Below are 14655 nucleotides of genomic sequence, written 5' to 3'. Positions count from 1 at the left end.
ATGCTACTACCAGCACACTTCTCCTTGCAAATGGAGGCTTGGGGACAGGTTAATTTGTATTCCTTTATGATCCCACTGAAGTCTGAGACTCACAAAAATTTTCTGCTTAGCTCTATATCAAATATTATTTCAGTAAGTGTTTTCCCTAATTATAAAAATAGAGCTTTGCATTAGATATGACACTGTTGACACTCTCTCACATTTTACAGACAGTATGTTCAATATTCAAAACAGGAAGTTAAACATAATAAGGCTGTAAATTCAGTTCTCATCTTTAACATACATTTAATTCCTCCAAAGCTCCTTCACTGAAGAGACTGAAGAGTAAAATTACTGTAATTCACTGCAGAATAATCCTTAGAATATTGATATTGGCTTCACAATCTGTATCTGTTTTCTTCAATATTTCTGAATGCTTCTGTGTAAACAAACCTGAAGAAGGGTTAACTTTGGTTCAGTCTTTATTTTAGATAAACTATTGTATTTAGAAGGCTCAAAATTAATTAAATATGGTGATGAGGAAGACTGTAATCTGACTGTCCTTGTATTTTCACTGCAGGCAAGACAGAACCCCTCATTTTTGCCATTTCAACTCCCTTTGTCTCATCCGTACAGTCGGAGCTACTGTAAACTGAAATGGCATGATGCATGACTGAAGGCATATTGCAATGCAGTGCATTTCCAATGCCAGCTATTTTACATTTCAATTTATACAAAATCTTCTCCACCTTTTTTATCATTAGTAGACCAGTTTCCTACTCAATTTCATGAGAAGGAAGAGGAGAACTTACAGCCATTTTTAGACAATGAGAGGCAGGTATTGAAACATTAATCAGAATGAGAGAAAGAGGGAAGAAAAATAAAATCTCTCTGTAATCTTCGTAAGTGACAGTAAACTATTTAAATATGCAAACAGTGTAGATCTGCACTGTGAGCATATTGAAGTGTGATGTTTCTCACTGTGAAAAACTCAGTCTAAGACAGGACAAATAAAAATCAATAATATGTATGGAATATTAATTACTTGAGGGAAAGAAGAATGCTAAGAAAGAATAGTGGTCAGGAGTCAGTGAGCTGACAGTCAACAACCTGAACAGTCAAAAACATTTTGTGTTTTGACAGACTTTTGCAGATGGAAGAAACATCCTTTCCATACTTCACAGGGACTTCATCATGACCAAGAAGATCTGCCCATATGAATACTATTACAAATAAATAAATAAATAGACCCCAGCAATTAACTGATTTTACACAGTATTTCCTCATGTGAAGGAAACACTAATTAGTAGCTTAGCAAAAATACAAACAAAAACATACAGAGGTTGCCCACTTTGTAAAAGTACAAATCCAAAACACAGTATGTGACAAAAATGGCTGCAAACCACTGTGCCTGGAAACAGAGCTTGTAACTTACATGAATCACTGTGTTGTTCATTATGTTCTCACTTGCCTTACTTACTGGTCAGAGTATAACACTGTTTTGTCCATCTATTTGGCACCAGTATCCAGGTTTTGCTGAAACCAAGCAGAATAGTCAGAATGGAGGTAAGAGAAAGTGAACGCAACACCATGACATCTGGGGAGCTAGCTCAGTTTCCGGTCTGGTTTTAGAAACTTTCTGAACAACCAAATGCTCTTGGTTATCTTTCCCACTTCTTAGTTCTATGATCTTCGCATTAAAAAGAGAGGAATGGCATTTGGTTGTGAGTCATAACTGGAATGGACCCAGACAAAACTTAAATACTTGCTTTAAAATAAAAGTGTTCTGGAAGCATTGTTGACTTTTTAATGTTTCTATCTGCACTACCCCTGGAACAAGAAGTGAGTAGACACATGAGTTTAATGCACATATATAATCCAATATTAACATTTCACCTGAAATCTGGTATCATTCCACCTCAACTGGCAGCATTTATTTCCATAACATTCCTTCACAGCTGGAGAATAGTGTTCCTCACATTATTCTTCACATTCCTGAGGATGAAAGCAAGCACCTGCATTGTCTGTAATTTAAACCAACAAAGTATTAAGCACAATTAGGTGGTATGGAAGCACCTAAGTAAGAAATGTAAACTACTTACATCATACCTTGAGAAGCACCTGCATACCTTAAGTTTTGCTAAATGCTTGTGGTCAGAACTCTGGTCATCTGTATGTGCTGACAATTGTGCTCCTGGTTTCACGTGCAGGCCTGTTTGTGGATCACAAGCTAGGCATCCCAGCCCCGTAGAAATGCTAAGAAAATACCACCAGAAATTCATAAACAGAATGACAATTTCAGCTGTTCCCATTAATTACATGTCTTGAAGAGAAACGGGTGCTGCCAGCCTTACACTCTAGCACATAACTTTCCTCTAGGGAGTAGGACAATCGGGCTTTCCAGGTATCAGAGGAAGGAAGTTCATATTTTCCATAAAAGTATCCTAACCACCAGACAAGTAAAGCTAGGGCACTCCTTCATGCTCATCTTCTTTTACTGCCCCTTGAATCTTGTGTTCCAAACTGCATGATGGTTCAGACTTTGCAAAAATGAGGAAAAACCCACCACTGCCCTCTAAACTGTCTGTACTGATGCTTTTCTGTAACACAGCAGATGTGTCTTGAACACACAGTACCAAGGAGTGCACAGGCCTTAAACTATCCGCTTTTTTTGGTAACCACAAATCAATTACATGCCCTGGATAATGTCACTTTGGTTTGCATTACAGGAGATATGGATGACCCGGCAATTCCTGTACAAATGAGTATCCTCAGTACTTTAACCCTGGTGAGGCCGAATTTCAGCAACCTGCTTCTGCATGGCATGATCTCTTGGCCTGGTTAGGCATCTGGCATTGGCATGTGCTTGTGAAGCTCAGCTTAGGCCCTGACTTAACTAAGGGATGCAATTTTCACTGTTGATCCAGCCTCCGTGCTGGGTTGCTGCAGATAACATGCATCACAGTATTTAAGTTTCTTTTTTGTGTCTGTAACTTCTGAAACCAGTATCAACTTAGCTATATCATCCAGCTGATTTAAAAATCAGAGATACTAATTTTTACTCTTCCATCTCACAGTAGAATCTCAATTATTCTTCAGTTTCAGTGGTTCCGAATTTTAAAGCTTGGTTTTAATTACCCCCAGAATACAACTTTCTTATCTCTTCTAACATTAACATTTTGAAGAAACGTGAGCCTGCCAGAAGCAAGACAAGAAAAGCATGGATTTACAAAGGCAATAATAGGACAAATTCTGAAACAAGAAGGGTCCTTTGTTTAATTTATATTCTGTATTTGATTGCATATCTCTCTGCTTGCAGGCTCTGTTTTTTACCTTTCTGTATTTCCAGAATAATTTAGTTAATATGCATATTGACCTTTTGCAAACAATATAGGGAGAGAGGGGGGAAAGTTTAACCTGTTTAATATTAATTTATATCACTGCAAAGGTTTCATGCAGCCCACAAAATATGTATTAGAATTACGGTTGTGATTCCATACTGGATGTGAAGTATCCTTACCTGATGTAAGGTATAATAGCTACCTATAAGCCTAATTAATAAAATGTGGGCCTACAGGCACGATTTATCTTATTCTGATAAAGAATATCACTTTAATAAAACATAATATTTTCATATTAATTTTGAGTTCTTGGTTTTGGAAGTACTTAGCATATGGTAAAGAAGAGGGAAATGAAGACAAAGAAGCTGAAGTTTTCCCTTGAAGTTTCAGCAGGTTGAGCCAGCTAAACTGTCTTTGCCAAAACCATATGAAGAGATGCCTGATGGCCTGCACCGGGTGTTTCTTGGCTTTGGGAATGTCACAGGAGTTCAGTATTGACAGCACCACTGCATTTATCTCTAGGTGTAAGGCACTGAAATATTGCATAGAATCTGCATATGAAGATACAGGGTAATTTTTTCTATTACAAGGAAGTCATTTAGATTGTAAGGTTAACTTTCTTCATGTTCTGACATCACACAAAACCCTATACTTTTGATTATGGCATTTTAGTGTTTGTGAACTCAGGTTAGATTAAGTGTTTTAACCACCACACATGATCTTCCTCTGCAAATGAAGGATTAAGACAGAATGATGGTTATGTAAGTATATCGGATAGGTGTTTCCATACTCTTACACAGCTGGATCTAAATTCATGCTTCTCTCTGAATTCCTTGGATAACCAATACTGGCTTCCAAGCAATCTCATGTGTCCTGGGTGATTCAGACACATTATTACAATTCAGTTCTAAAACAGTTTGGTTAGAAATAATAAAAAAATACCTATGTTGCAATTACTCAGTTTCTTTTAATGTAAAACTCTTGCACTAAGCAGCAGGAGTAAGCTGGAAGAGGTGCTCCAAGTACCAGCATCCTAACTTCTCTCCTGCTCCTTACGCTTCGTGAAAGGATGTTGAAGATATAAACTAGAAAATAAACAAACTATCCCTTACTCTTTGTATATAACAGAAACTTCAGCAGAGATACAAAAATGTCACATGGAAGTTAAATATTTTTTGTTTGAAATTTTGCAATTAAAAAATTCACATTTCCCTAAAAATGAGATTTTATTGTTGTCTATGTAAACGTGTTCTCACTGCAGCTAAATATAATTTCTGGAAAACTATATGCAAACATCAAAAGTGTAACTATGAGAATGGTTCTGACTAGGCAACTAATATATTATTGTCGAGGACAAGGATTTAGTGAAGCCTGATGTGATGGAGCTTTGCAACACCAGGTAGATCAGTATGCCTCATGTATATACATACGGAGGAACACACAAGGTAGAAGTTTCCTGATGTCTATGCATCTGTATTCTCTGCAGTCCAGTTTCCCCAGATGAATATTCATAATCTGCTGAATTTTATTATTTACAGCAACTTACCCAGTCTAGTTACTCCACATATATTTTGAGTATTTCTACATTGCACTGGACTCTGATTTACTGCAGCTGAACCACATGCTACTGGGGTAGGAATTATCATAATTCAGTTTTAAGCATCAAAGTATTATTGCTGTTTCTACTTACCCAAGCCTATTCCTGCACTGAATAGAACTTGGGTAGAAAAGAGAATCTAGACCAAACTGTAAATACATAGAATTTTAATGGTGACAAACTGGAAATAAACAGATTTTTTTTTTCAGAGGAAGCAGAGCAGTTACACTCCTGACACAGTGCAAGGAAAATTGAAAACTGTATCTGAAACTTTTGATGCTGAGGTACATGAATTAACTACAAGACCACTTGTCTTCCCACATTAAAAAAAAAAAAAAAAAAAGATGAAAATAAAATAATGATAATCTTTCAAATACAGAGTTACTGGAGAGACCAAGGGGAAGATTTCTCCAATCTGACCAGGATTAAATTTTCCCTGATTTTACTTTCTCTCCTTTGGTTTTCAGTATGCAGAGCTGCATATCTCACCTTTAAGTGTTTTGAATGCTAGAAACTCAAACTGCTAATAATTGCCTTAGGTATGTATAATTTTCAGAATGTGACCAATGTATTTACCCCATTGACTATACTCTGAAGTAAAGTGCAGTGAGAGGGATACCCTGCAGAGACTAAAGTAACTATATCAATTTCCCATAGGTAAAACTGCTATCATAATTTCTCTTTTGTCAGCATCTGTCCTGATTACCCTCACAATGGCAGCAGTTTTACACTGGAACAATTCTAACATCTTCGAAGAAGGTTGTCTTCATTTAAATTTAATCTGGAGGAGTGTCAGGCTCCAAACATATATAGGATTATTTTCTTTTAATCCACAGAAAATCACAAGTAAGTAGGTAATTTTTATTCTTAAACTATGTGATTTCATCTCTTTTTGAAGAAAAAAAAAAATAGAAGAAGCAGTCAAGATGCTTACCCATAATAATTTGACTTACACAGACTGTTTTGTGTACCCTTTACTAATTTATTTCTTCCAGTTTCCTGTTTTTTTACTCTACTTCAGGGGAAATTAAGTTAGCACTGAAGAAAATCTGTATTTTAAATGCTTGAGGTCTGAGACACATAACATTTTTAAACACTCAGCAGAAATTCTCCAGGCTTATAACTAGTGTCACAGCAGTTTATCAAGGGAGAACTGTAAAACAACTGGAAAGGATTATTCAAAATAAGTGAAAATTAAATGTGAACTGTAGTACTGGGATATACCTCATATTAGAGAAACTTCTTAGACTTCCAGAGCTTCATTTACTCTTTCCAAAATGCTGGTGTGATTTTGTAACTGGAAATAGTATGATTATCAGATTTGAAGACACAGCATTTGCTCCAAAACCCAATTTTTGTTTTTTTAAAAGAGATAATAAACATTGCATGAAAATCCTAAGAATATTCCTAAATAGATATATTTTCATGTAAAAATTATGGCCAACACTTGCCTTCCAAGTTACTTTCTAAGCAGAAATAGCAAAACTTGGTGATCACTGAGTGTGTATCACACAGCACCTCTCCCAAGGACAGTATATTGTATTTCCCTTTCCTTCTCCAGATACCAGACTTGTAGACTTGTCCTTCATCCTGCCCCACCACACTGACAAAGCAAAAACCACTATGAAGTTGGTTGATTCATATATAGGGACAAACTGGTAAGTATTCATAGATTTTTTGGCTGGCTGATTTATCTGTGATCAGCTCAGGGCTAACATCTAACTGCAGCATCAGCAGGAGCACAAATTCAGATCTCCAATTTTATAAGGCTTTTATACCTTCACATTTTTGTCAGATTTGGCTAAACTGGACAGCACAGAAAAATTATTTAGGTGAACTGAAGACAGGTAACATGCCTGAGTAAGCCTGATTTTATTAAGAAGTCAAGGTAAACTAATTATCAGTTTGTTATTGCAAATAATGTTGTTCTCTTACACTATCAGTCACATTTTTATTCAGTATTTTAAAGAACTGCAAAATGACAGAAAGCCTGAACAAGTATATACTGTGAATCCTAATGAAAAATTCTTTATCATCCACTGGAAGTACTTTCCTCTTCTGGTTCTGTGAAATCTTTCCGTGATGTTCTAAAACCTTAATGCAACGCTCTGTGTGACTTTGACCTTAAATTAAAGTAGAACAATGGAAATGCTATGTTTGCAGTATTATTTATTTGACCTGAGAGTGCTTTGGGATTTATTGTGAATTTGGATGTTGCAGAGCTCTGGAAGAAGCTTTTAGCAGTCATCTAATTTATTGTCTGAAAAGTAGACCTACTACTGTGATTGTTTGTTTGCTCAGGCTTAGATTCTTATGCTTAAATGGGCAAACGCAAAACCATTCGTAAGCAGAATGAAGTACAACTTTCAAAGAAATTAGTGAGACTCACAGATGAAAGGACTAGAGCAGTTACCTATAAAGAACTGCATGTAGGACTGCTTTTACTTAATTTCACGGTGAGTGATGCCTTCAGGGAAAAAAAAAATACAGCTCAGCTTAGAAAATGGAATAGTACACATGAAGAATTTTTAAACCTGTTGAGAAAGGAGTACTGAAGAACATCTACTATTATATGAAGTCATATCTACCTTGTCCATGAGCATGTCTGATAGTTGACTGGCATATATTTCCCACAGCAACTACTATTACCACTCTCATAATAAATTCAGTTCTATGGTTGAGGATACTTTCCTTACAATTTTGTATCATAAACTCAAGGACACTAACACATTTGAAAAAGTACTGAATTATTCCTGACAGAGACTCTTTGCCATGCAATCTGATAGTTACACAATTTAACTGTACAGTGAAAATTTTAAATATTTCTTTTATTGTAGCAGTAACTCTTACTTTTAGAAAAATGTGAAAAGACTTTAGCTACCTTACAATAACCAGTAGCTGATTGGTGAAGATGTATTGTGTGGGGGGGTGTAAAGATTCAAGTTTCTACTTAACATAGTTTGGAGCTGCCCACAAATCTCGCTGACAGAAAAAGTGAGACAATTGATTGTCCATAGATCTGAAAGAGTCTGCTTTCAATCATCTCTCCCTTGTGTAGCCATTACTACTTTTGTGCAGGTTACAAATTAAGATACAAACTTAAATGATATAATCACAGACAACCTTTAGAACAACAACAAAGCAACAACAACAATAATAATACATGGTTATCTGTCCTGTTCTTTTCTAGTTTAAAAAAAAAAATTTCCTTCACTTTAAGAGTGTTTCCAGTTAGATTCTGCACATGCATTTCCAGGAAAAGTTCAGCTTTGTTGAAGCAACATGTTCTGATGGAAAAAGCCTTTCCACTGGAAAATTCCTCACTAACTCCAGTTCCCTTCCTTGAGGTCATGATGAGAGTTATAATATTCATTCCCACTACACTTTCACCATAACTTCAAACTGGACACACTGCTGTTCTAGAAACTTTATGCTGGGTCCCTTAAATTGCTGCCTGAGAGGTATTTTACCCATTTAAAGGCTGAAGCTTTCAATTTCCCTGTATTAAAATACCTTCTCTTGAAGCTGATGTGAGCAGGAGCCACAGAAGCTAATTGACATGGCAAAATTTTCAAAGTGCTCACAGACTGCAGATGCCCTGAGTTTCCTTCAGCTCCACACAGCACTTCTACAAGTGTACAGATCTCGCAGGGTCTCAGAGCAACCACCTCCCACTCTCTCCAGGCCTGAGAGTGCAGAGCAGTAGGATTAATGAGACAAGGCACAGCCTGTTGCCATCTGCCCCCTGCTGCAGTGCCTCTTCCTCTTGGGGAGGGGCTGTTCACAAGGGTGTGTAGCAATAGGATGAGGAGCAATGGTCTTAAACTAGAGCAGAGTAGACTTAGATTGGATATAAGGAAGAAGTTCTTTATGATGAAGCACTGGAACAGGTTACCCAGAGAGGTGATGGAGGCCCCATCCCTGGAAACATTCAAGGTCGGGCTTGACAAGGCTCTGAGTGACCTGATCTAGTTAAAAAGTCCCTGCGCAATGGAAGGGAGGGATGGACTAGATAAGCTTTAAAGGTCCCTTCCGACCACGCACTTTCTATGATTCCAATCTAACACAGCCCTCCCATGGATCTGGGGAAGTCACAACACTGAAGGATTCCCACTCACTCCTTCTTGCAAGGCAGCTGTTCTTAGTGCGGAAGCTGCTGCAAGGCAAAACACTGGAAAGACGCATTTCTTTTCTTCAGACCCTGCTTTCCCTCATATACTTCTTAGTTACAGTTTGATTCTGATTTTGTGCTATTACAAGCTCTTATATGTTTGTGCTCCCCGTATGCACTGGGAAGTCTGCATGCCCATAGAGGTAAGCTGCAGATGCAAGACCACAAAGCTTTGTATTAAAAAAAAAAGAAAAAAAAGAAAGAAAAAAAAAGAAAAAAGAGAAGAGAAGAAAGAAAAAGGAAAAAGAAAAAAAAAAAGAAAAAAAAAGTCTAGTGTGAAACTAAACAGAGACAGATCACCATCCAAGTTCAAACAAAAAGACAAGAAATTCAGCATACAATCAGCAGCATTTTATCACTTGGCATAGCCAGGAGATATTAAACCATTTCAAATACAGTACTTGATATATGGTACATGCAATACAATGCCCTGTAAATGCTTATTTATGTGACAGTGACCTTAACGATAAATAAAATGGACTTGACAAGGACAGAATTAATGATGTGGTGCTCTCATTTTAACTCCTATTCTGTCTCGGGACAGTGGGTAAGAATTCATCCATTCTTAAATGGATTCCTCTAGTAAGAACTCCCATTAACCTCTTGTGAACCTTTCGTAAACTGAGAAGTGCTGAAAATGTTCTAAACCAGTAAATGGTGAAAACATGAAATAAATGTTGCAGAAACACAAATCTGCTGGGTTTTATTCTTTGAAATCTTTCACCTTGCATGGATTTAAAGACAAGAACTTTCTTTCCTTCATAATAGGTATAATTTAAGTGATTGATTGTGTGGCTGAAAATTGAATTTAGTATGTTTGAAATATGCTTTGTTGAAGAACTTAATATATTTGAGTCTCCTTTTGTTTATGGTTCAGTAACTGCTCCACTATCTTGCTTTAAAAGATGCAGCAATTTTTTCCCTCTGCTTATTGCCAGTTTCTCTACAAAACTATGTAACTCATTTAATGATTTTCTTCTCAAAATCTCAAGTAATTTAAAACTTTTCCTTTTGACTAAATAAGAAGAAATGAAGAAATCCTATAAGAATTCTTATCTCAGGAGATTGCAAGACTTATGTTCCTATCCAAATACAAATTCTCTCCACAGACTCAATACAGTCCACAATTCACAAATCCTGTGGGATTATTGCAAAGCATTAAAAACATATACACACAGGCATACATTTAGTCAGTAAAAAACAGCATGAGAGGAAACTACAGAGAACCAAGGTCGCTCCATACAAGGATGTGACTCCAAAGTTTATAGCTGCATACAATAAAGCAAAATCCAGATAGAAATACAGAAATAGTTTATTTCCTTTATTTGCTTTTGTTCCCAAGAAGACACTTACTGAACAACAAAACAAACCCCAAAAGAGTGGGACAATCCACTGTATAAAAGACAGCAGAAATGGAGGGACAATCACCACATAAATTTACGACATATTCTAAGATTAAGGTGCCTTTATAAGCAAGTGAAAATTTGGACAAGTTTCTTCCTCTTCCTTTCACCAATAGATTTTGGGGCATCTGAATTCATAAGGCCACTGACATCAAGTCACATTTACCTGTTTGTCCTAATGTGCAGCTGTATATAATTATCATATAGGAAATTCTCCCTTCACACTATGCAAGTCTCTCAACATTTTTACTTTCAAAATTCTGTGGAAATTGCTCTCTCATCTCAGGCTCTTCCTGTCCTAGCACTCTCATTTTCAACAGCTTATTTAATGGCAACTTCTATTCCCCCGTTAATCATTCATGCTATGCTCAATGCATGCATGGAACATAAACTATTCTCTTCAACTAAGTCTCTGTGAAAATCCTATTTCAAATGAGAACACTTCATTAATTTTTGCACATATTTCTTGAGTTTATTGAAATATCTTACATTCTTTTAACCTTTTATATCATTAACTCTTCTTAGCAGATACTGTTTAATTTGTCTGTTCAGAGTTATGGAGAGAATTTCAGAAGTTGAGTAAATATTTGTACTTCCCATAGAAGCATAACATCCTTTTTATATGTTAGATCATAAACTGAACCCTGTATTTTAGCATTGAATGGATTTAATGGAGTTTTGAGCATCAAGTGTGTATTTGGCACATTGAAGTTTTCAAGTATGGGTCTATGAACCAACATGGTGTCTTTTGAATAGCTGGTCAAATAAGGAGTGACATAACATGGATGGATATTACGGGGAATATTTTTAGTTCAAGTCACAGAAAACTGTATTTTGGAAGTCTAAGGTAGATAGACAATTGAGAGCTACATGAGGAAAATAGGTAGTAATCTAAGACAACATGGCACTACCAGTTACCCTTCCTACACTGAGGTGTCCTTACTCCTGCATCTAAGGAAGCAGTAAGGATGAATGTCAGCTATTAGTAGGAGTGAGGAGGAGAGATCTTTCAGCAGTAACCCCAACCTTTCCATTTATCAGGAATTCAGCAGCAGCAAACTCAACCATCCAGTGTGTTCTCATCAGCTTTGCCATAACAGCATGGAGTAGATAATTTTGCTTGAAGAAGCAAAATTCATTTTTAACAACATTTCTGATAGACCAAGAGGAAAATTCACCTTCCACTCATATCACATGTACTCAGTAACTATGCTTGGTACCTGGAGCATATCAACTCATTAGATTAATCTAGCATCCAAAGTCAATAGCCATTATAGTTTTTCTGTCTACATTAATAGTCCATCTTTTCCCAAATACAGGAAAAGTAAAAGAACTCTCCACCTCACCATGTATCCATATTTTGCTTTGAATTACTTTTGCAAAGTTTATATATATATGTAAATACATATATATACTGAGTGGTAGCCATCATCTTCCACAGTACAGAAAGGAAAAGGCATACAAAGATGGTGCAGGAGAACTCTAAACTACAAGTTATGCTAAGAATAGGACTTGATGACTCAGTCCAGAACACAGAAAACTGTGAAGATGGAAAGGAAATATAGGACACTGTCATCCCTGGATGCTACTGCAGCATCACCCCTTTTGCACTATGAATCTTTAGGGAGTTAATATGCACTGCTAAACAAAATCCACCCACCTGTTAAAGAACTTCTCATATTTACATTTTTTTAGTTTTGCTACGAGACCTTTTAGAGACCATGTAAAGTAACAATTTACAGGAACTCATCTGAATTGCCCACCTCAAAAATTCATTTTTCCTGATTCTCGCAAAGTTGTGAGATGAAAGGCATAAATGAACCTGATCTCCCTTCAGGAGGTCTTCTGCTCCTCATCCAAATAGTTGGTGTCTTCACATTTAGCCCCCCAGTGAGACAATAGTTCTGCTTTAAGATGTCTCAAGAAAATGAGAATAAACATGTTTGAACATGAGTGTGTACTCAGATGCTGTGATAATAGGGTCCAACAAGTGCTGTGGAGAAAAAAACCCTGGGATAAAAATAAGGACCATTCTATAGAGAATGTGGCAAAAAACGTTCTCTCATAATACATTTTGTTTATAGGAAGTACAAAGTTTTCCCTTCACTTATTTTAGCTTGATAATTAAAAGAAAATAAATTCTGTATGCCAGTGGTCCTTTCTTTATAAGGGACCATCTTTTAAAGGCATTGTGACTTTCTACTGAGAAAAGCAGCATGCAGCCAAAAAAATGGAGTGATATAAGAAAATAAAGACATACAGACAGACTTCCCATATGACAAGAACGATTGTTCCTAGGCTGTTTCCATGCTGTAACAGCAGGCTGTAACCATTAGCATTCAAAACACACTTCTCGTCATACACTGTTCACAGATCAACAAAATATGCAGGGAAAAAAAAAAAAATCACATACAATTATATCAACATGGGAATCTGAAGGATACTGTCTAGTTTTAATGAAAATGTAGCAGTGAAAATAAATTGTTATTTGAATTCCTGAAACCTGTGTTTCAAAAACAAATATATCACAAGGCAAAAACATCTCTCTAGGATACTTCTGTCACTGTAGACTTGCAAGACAATCTCCTTATTTGAAGATGTTTCTTCTGACTAACAAATCAAGCTGAAAGAAACTTTGTTGAGTTCCAGAAGTAAAATAAACAGTATCAACTCAGAGTTTTTAAACAGAGTGCTATTGTCAAATAAATCCTTTTCCATTTGCCACTTACACATTCATTGAACAGGTGTGTGACAAAGAGTAAATCAACATAAAAAGGAGAGCAAATAAAATACACAGCAGGATTAAGAAACAATTAATACAACACAAAGAGTTGTCAAGAAAGTGACTAATTATTTGGAGCCTGCTATTTATCAAAGGCTAAAGCATAGTAGGTGGCTGGGTTTATTGTACTTTTCTAGCAGTGGCATCTGGTTTCTTGGCAGATTCTGTAGGCAGTAAGCACCTCAAAGCCATTTGTAACGTTGCATGTGGTTAAGCTACTGAATCCAATGAGAATGAATAAACTTTTCTGTCCTATAGGACATAATTATTTCATGTTATTGTGCTACAGAACAGGTATTGTGTACAGCAAAATCTGTTTGTTTCTACCACAAAATAAATACTTAAAGAAACATCCACATTAAAATACTTATATGTTCAGTATGAGACACTTATTTCATTTAGAAATAGCAAAATACATTTTTCAGTCTATTTTTAAAGGAATATGACATTATCTTACTAAACAAGCTGCTCCTCCTGTGAGTCCAGGATCATACCTACACACTTAGAAAATCTTTGTTATTGTTTTTACCTCTTTTGGTCCTTGAAAACAGATATAACCAAGAATGTATGAGAAAGATTACACGTTTATCCAGCTGACAGAAGCGCAATTATCTGACAATTTGCCCATCACTTGTGCCTAAGGGCACTGCTAGAGCAGGAGTAATGCTGAAAACAGAGTTTGGATATTTGTGAGAAAAGGCAGGACAAATCACTAATGTAGTTATAGTCTACTCACATTTTTAGTACAACCTTGGAATGGTAGCCAAAAGTTTGGCTAATGCCTAAGATGAAATTTGATTAATTTTCAGAAGACTCTAAAACATACCTGCCATGTGTAACAAGACCTGATGACACCCCTTGTACAGCTTTTTCAGCTAGGATAAAGACATGAACAATTTTTAGTATTATTCAGCAAGACAGTAATGACTGCAGCAGGAGACTCTGAACATTTGGTTGTGAATTCACCAGACCTGGTCCCTAAGCTTTGAGGATTACATTCACAACAGGCATTTATGTGTACCTTATACTCTAATAGTAATTTAGTATTTATTGACTTTAAAAGGAGGTAAACAATGATACCCCTACTTAGACCTAGCACTTAGCTCCTACCAAAGAGTAGAGCACTTTTAATTTACCTTTTAATCCTTTTAATTTAGAAGGATGTATGAAGATACAAAACCCAGTCTTTTACCTTTGGTTTTACCTTCAAAACTTCTCAGTAAATAGCAGGACTCTTCAATTCATGACTGTGAAGGACCAGGTATTTCCTTACACGAACATGAAATGTCCTTTGAGTCAGCCGACAAAACTGACTTAAAATGGCGTCTCCACGCGGCGCTGAACCCTCTGTGTGTGTAGGGGGGGGGGCAGCTGCTACAGGG

This window comes from Chaetura pelagica, unplaced genomic scaffold, assembly GCF_000747805.2.
Source record: "Chaetura pelagica isolate M959 unplaced genomic scaffold, ChaPel_1.0 scaffold76, whole genome shotgun sequence".
Classification (NCBI taxonomy): Eukaryota; Metazoa; Chordata; class Aves; order Apodiformes; family Apodidae; genus Chaetura; species Chaetura pelagica.
The sequence above is the reverse complement of the archived record's forward strand: the minus strand, read 5'-3'. Positions refer to the sequence as shown.